The following is a 5575-nucleotide window of genomic DNA, read 5'->3' on the forward strand; positions in this document are numbered from 1 at the left end:
CTGCCCAGTGTCAGAAAGATTTGGGATTGGATCCTACTTCTGTCATTGAGTTTCTAATTTTTTCTATTTTATTTATTTATTCTTTATTTAAGGCAATGGGGTTAAGTGACTTGCCCAAGGTCAGGCAATTATTAAGTGTCTGAGGTCAGATTTGAACTCAGGTACTTGTGGGTACCCAGGCTATTCTAACAGCCATAACACAAATCATCTCCAAGTAAACCGCCACCTGCATAGTCTCAGGAGCTGGCTTGCCACCCTGAGAGATAAGGTGAGCCGGATTCCTTGGGAGCCAGAATCCTTAGAAGCTGGACATTCCGCCCCACTGACCAAGGGCACTAGACACAGATGTGCCTTATCATCTCCTCCCTAACATACCCCCCTATCCTGTAATGCAAGATGCTGCATGTTCACACTGCTTGTATCCCCCCATTACCTCATTATTCTTTGTTCTACCCCGGAAGACCTAACAGTATATATGTAATAGGTAAGCAATAATAAAATTGAGCTGGAGGCATAAGGCAGTAGTGGCTTGACTCCTTATTCTCAGCTCCCCTCCTGGAGGTAGGTCACCTCTGTGGGCCCCAAGGAAGCAAGCCACAACAGGTACTCCTGACTCCAGGGCTGGTGCTCTATCCACTGCACCACTTAGCCACCCCTTGGCAAATGCTTTTGCTCTGTCTTGCAGTAGTTCAAGAATTTTACCTCTAGTATTACAAGAATTGTTATTATTATCCATATTTTACAGATAAGGAGATGGAGATTAAAGATTAAAATATATGCTTGGGGGCAGCTAGGTGATACAGTGAACAGAGCACTGATCCTGGAGTTAGAAGTACCTGAATTCAAATCTGGCCTCAGATGCTTAATAAATTACCTAGTTGTGTGGCCTTGGGCAAGCCACTTAATCCCATTGCCTTACAAAAAAAAACAAAAACAAAAGAAACCATTTGCCAAGAATGTTTTCATTAGTCAAGAAAGAAAGTCAGAGGTTCAAAGATTATCTGATACCATCATAATTCTGACTATTACCAATACCAACTAACAATTTTGTCGCATTATTCCCATGACCAACTACATAGTTTCCAGGAAAGCAAAGTATTTGGGTCCCAGGGAAATATGAAGTATACTGACAATTAGCCTATCTAGAGACAGGTTTGGATATACTGTCTTGACATCAATTTGTCATAAGAAAATCATATACAGGGCACTGTTGTAGCTCACTGTTTAGGAGGGATGCACAATCATGAGATCAAAGTTTCCCACAGGTTTCATACAATCACCAGAAGTCTTGTTTCCTATTAAATTGTGACAAGAGATGATAACGATTCTGGAAAAGAGAGTGAGAAAGATGTCTTTACACAACATTCATTCACTATACACATGTACATGTCAAATATTATTCATCTAATGTCATGGCCTTCTTCAATTATAGCAATCATTATCATCAGGAACAGTAAATAGTTTAGATCCCCCTTTTTAGCCATTTCTATAACATGACTAAGCAGCCCTGAATATGGGGGAGTATATTGTGTGAGGATAATTCAAATGCCCAGAGCTTCTAACTTCACATTCCAAGGTTTGTTAATGACTTTATTGGGTCAGAATTCCAAGATAGTTGCACACCTTCACTTAAATGAACTGAGAGGAGAGCTCTAAAACTATTTACTCCAAAAAGATGGAGCATTTCTTAAACAATGTTTAGTTCCTTGTGAGTGGAGGATCCTACAATTGTTTTCTTTTAAATTTTTGGGAAGATATCTGTACTATCCTAACCTAAGCATTGTCTCTCTAGCAACTCTAAATTTGAAAAATTTCAGACTCATTCTTTTTTTTTAAATATGTAATGCTTCAAGAATTTGCATGTCATCCTTGCACAGAGGGGCCATGCTAATCTTTTCTGTATTGTTCCAGTTTTAGTATATGTGCTGCCAAAGTGAACACCAGACTCATTCTTTATCAGTAGGAAAAGAATTTTATTATAATGCCAACTATTTGGCACAAAAAAATAGTTTATTCCGTAATCCAGTTCCCTATTGTGAGAAGATTCCTGATTAGTTCCATCAGGGCTGCCTCTTTAGTAACCTACAAACCAGACTTCTGATTCAACCAGGAGAGTTCATGGATAGGAAACAGTGTATTGGGGATAGGAGTATGCTCTCCTTGTAGTTGCAAAGATAGCAAGGGATTAAGTTATGTTATTGTTCCATTGTTCAGTTGTATCCAACCTTTTCTTACCAAATGTACGACAGCATGACAGACCCTTTTCTTATTCATTATCTCTCAAATTCTGTACAAGGTTACATTCATTTTATTCCAGAACTCTATCCAGTTCAATCTCTACCATCCCCTTTTCCTTTTGCCTTAAATCTTCCCAACATCAGGGTCTTTACTAATGAGTCCTGTCTTCTCCTTGTGTGAACAAAGTATTTAAGATTCAGCTTCAATATTTGTCCTTCCAATGAAAAATCTGAACTAATTTTTTAAAGTTTTGACTGATTTAATCTTTTTTTTGTCCAAGGGACTCTCAAAAGTCTTACCAACCTGTCCAGATTATCCATAACTATCCTTCTAAAAAACAAATGCTTTTTAATTTTAGGATTGTAGTTGACATCTGCAGTTCATATCTGCAAGAATTTAAAATATGATACTACTTCCATTTCTTCTCCTTCTATTTGGGAAGAAAGTGATGGGACCAGTTGCCATGATCTTTTTTAAATGTTAAGCTTGAAGACAGCTTTTACAATTTTTCTTTAATCTTTATCAAGAAATTTCTTAATTTCTCTATCATAAGAATGATATAATATGCACATGAGATTGATAATATTTCTCAAAGTAACCTTAATTCCAGCTTTTGATTAATCCAACCTGACATTTCACATGTTGTTCTTTACATAGTAGATAAATAAAAAAGAAAAGCATATTTAGCCTCATCATACTCCTCTCCCAGTCTCAAATCACTAAGGTGTTTCATGTTTGGTTCTTACTGATGCTTCATAATTCATTTACAGTTTCCTCAGAGACAAAATATGGTACTCCAATCTCTTTGGAATTACTACATTTTATTGGTATCCATACCATCAAAGTCTTTTGTGTGGTCAGTAAAACAGAATTATATATATATATATATTTTCTGAAAATCTCTTGCTTTCTCCAAAATTCAGCAAATATTATCAATTTGGCCTCTGGTTCTTCTGCCTCTTATAAAATCAACTCACATGTGTGATAATTCACATAATATGGAAAACTAATGTAGAATCTTAAGCATAACCTTGCTGGAATTTGAAATAATTGTAATTGTAGAATAATTTAAATATTGTTTACAATTATACTTCTTTAGGCCTGTGGTTTTAAATTAAGCTTTTCCAATGCAGTGATGACTATTTTGCCATATTTGCAAGCATATTGAATGCAGCAGTATCATCTTTTAGGATTTTAAATAGTTCAATTGGAATTCTGTTACCTCTTCATATTCTTAGTGCAATGGTAAACCATTGTTGTCTTTTATAATGCCTTGAAACATTTTCTTCATATCTAATTTTCTTGAAGAGATTTCTTCTTTCCCATTCTGCTGTTTTCTTCTATTTCCTTGCATTTAAGAAAATTTAAGAAAACCTCATCATCTGTTTGCTCTTTTTTAGAATTCTTCAATTAACTGTAGATAGATTTAACTTTTTCCATTACCTTTAATTTTCATTCTCTCCTCAATTATTCATAAGGCTCCATCAGACAAGCATTTGGCATTCTTATTCTTGGGCTTCTTTTTTGTTGCTGCTTCCTGTACTATATTGTGAACCTCTGCTCTTAGTTCTTCAGGCACTCTCCCAGAACCAATCCCTTAAATTTAATCATCATTTCCACTTAATGATCATAAAGGATGTTATTTAGGTCAGTTTCCCCTACTTTCCTTATATCTAAATCTTGCAATAAGAAGCTTATGATCTGAGCCACTGTCAGCTGGATGTCTCAATTTAACTCACTGTAAAGAGCTTCTCCACCTTTGGTTACAAAGTATATAATCAGTCTGATTTTGATATTAACCTTTCTGATGATGTTCACTTGTAGAGTCTTCTTTTGTACTGTTGAAAAATAATGTTTCCTATGACTAGCAAATTATCTTTACAAAACACTACTATCCTCTGCCATGCTTCATTTTTACTCTAAGGTACAACAGGTCTGTTATTCCAATTGATTTCCCAAATTAGCTTTTCAATCTGCTATGATGAATGTGACATATTTTTTGTTGCAATTTATAGAAGATGTTGTGAACCTTCTTAGAACTGTTTAACTTTGGCTTCTTAGGTATCAGTGGTTGGAGCATAGATTTGTATTACTGTGCTATTTAAGTTTAACTTAGATTTGGCAAGTATTGTTCTGTCATTTTTGACATTATCCCCAAATGCTGCTTTTCTCATCCTTTTATTGACTAAAAGGGCTACTCCATTTCTTCTAAGGAATTCTTGCCTTGTAATGATAATCTGAATTAAATATACCCATTCAAATACACTTAAGCTCACTGACACCCAAAATGTTGATTTTTAAACTTTCCATTTCATGTTTGACCACACCTACTTTAACTTGATCATTGACCTTATATATTACAGGTCATTATGCAATATTAATCTTTGTAGCACTGGACTTTCATTTTGTCATCATAACTGTCACTCTGCCAAAGCTGAGCTTCATTTTGGATTTGACCCAGTTACCTGTCCTCTTCTCTTTCATAGTAATTCCTTGTATACCTTCTTATTTGAGGGGATAATCTGCTGATATCATATTGTTTATCTTTTTTAGCATTGTCCATAGAGTTTTCTTGGCAATAATACTGGAGTGGTTTGTCATTTCCTTCTCTGAGGGATTGTATTTTATTTGAACTATGCATCCTTGGTAACCCACAAGCTTTGTTCAATCCATCCTGGGTAGCCCTATAGGCTATAACAAAGCACCTCTGTCATGACAAGGAAATGATGTAGGCATTTTCCTTCTACTATTAAAAAGTCATTTGGACAGTGGGGGGGGGGGGAATTCATCTCTTTATTTCAAATCCATTTTCCTTCCAGGAACAGAATAAACCCTGAGGGTAGTATGATCAATTTAGAATGATTTATAGTGATCAGGAAGGGAAGTGAGATTCATTAGAAGTTGCTTCTCTAACAAATAAAAATTCACTTTATTTCTAAGAATAACAAGTTATGGTTTAGGTCAATAAAGTTAGGAGACTGAATAAAGTCCTAAAGAATAAAAAAAAATAGAACTTTGTAAGAGAAGAATCTATTTTTATGTTTTATTTTAACTCCTTTATTTTTGCTATTTTATTATTGTATGAAATAAAAATTTTTGTGTACCCAATATGTGTTATTAATTTGAGTGTTAATATAGGAGCTAAAGTTACTTTATCCATATCTGTGGACACTATCTAAATATTTCTTTCTTCTACTTTTTGTTTATTAAACATTATTATATTATAAAATATGTAAAAATAATAAAACAAGCTTTCAAAATCAGTAAAACAATGATGATTTTTTTTCATCTTGAAGGCAACAGAAAACCACAAGCTTTTATTGAACAAGGGATGAAA

At 34.6% G+C, this 5575-nt stretch overlaps 1 non-coding gene across 1 annotated transcript; it reads right to left on the bottom strand.

The window, feature by feature from the left end:
• Positions 1-1832: 1832 nt before the first annotated feature.
• LOC141503656 (U6 spliceosomal RNA) lies at positions 1833-1941 on the bottom strand. Its single transcript, XR_012472998.1, has one exon. It is a non-coding gene; the product is annotated as a U6 spliceosomal RNA (small nuclear RNA).
• Between the last annotated feature and the right edge of the window lie 3634 nt (positions 1942-5575).

Source organism: Macrotis lagotis, chromosome X (genome assembly GCF_037893015.1).
Source record: "Macrotis lagotis isolate mMagLag1 chromosome X, bilby.v1.9.chrom.fasta, whole genome shotgun sequence".
Lineage (NCBI taxonomy): Eukaryota > Metazoa > Chordata > Mammalia > Peramelemorphia > Peramelidae > Macrotis > Macrotis lagotis.